The sequence below is a fragment of the Plasmopara halstedii genome (assembly GCF_900000015.1).
Source record: "Plasmopara halstedii genome assembly, contig: Scaffold_614, whole genome shotgun sequence".
Lineage (NCBI taxonomy): Eukaryota > Oomycota > Peronosporomycetes > Peronosporales > Peronosporaceae > Plasmopara > Plasmopara halstedii.
In genome coordinates this window covers 273,936-274,609 of record NW_020187532.1, presented here as the reverse complement: position 1 = coordinate 274,609, position 674 = coordinate 273,936, and positions in this window count along the sequence as shown.

Below are 674 nucleotides of genomic sequence, written 5' to 3'. Positions count from 1 at the left end.
GTGTATGCAAGCCGGGCTTGCTGGTCGTGGAGGCGACCGTAAAGGGCTTCGAGAAGCCTTGGAAGATCCTCATCGACTCCTGGGCGTCGGGCAATTATGCTCGACGCTCCAGGATGGAAGGAAGTCAGCTGTACGCTGAAGCGCTGAAAGCGCGGTTGGTGACATCGTCACTGTTCGCCTTGCAACGGGGACGCGTGTCACGGTCCCGAATGTCGCTTTGGACCTCGTAGTCAAGTTTCTTTACTTTAATCGCGTGGAACGTTGTCTATTCTTAGACTTGGATGCAAGGTATGACCTCATCCTAGGGATGACATGGTTGGAACACCATGAGCAATGGATTAATGGTCAAAGACCTTGAGCGTGATTGAGCGCTACGCGCACATCTCGTGGTGGAGCTTTGGCGTGTCATGAACCCACCTCTGTTCGGAAACAAAAGCGCTATTGGCGAGAGCACTGGACCGAGACAGTCAACGTGCTGGACATTGAAATGTCCGAGTTGGTAGACACCATCGGTGTATCGGACAGGAGTCCCGAGCGTGGCTCGCGGGCTGATCGTGGAGTGGCACGTAAACCACTGAGCGCTTCTCAAGTTTCGGAGCAGTCGCTGCATGCCATTGATGGCGTGGTTGGACAGGATTCGAGGCATCCTGGGCGCGGCCCTTCAGATGCGCGAA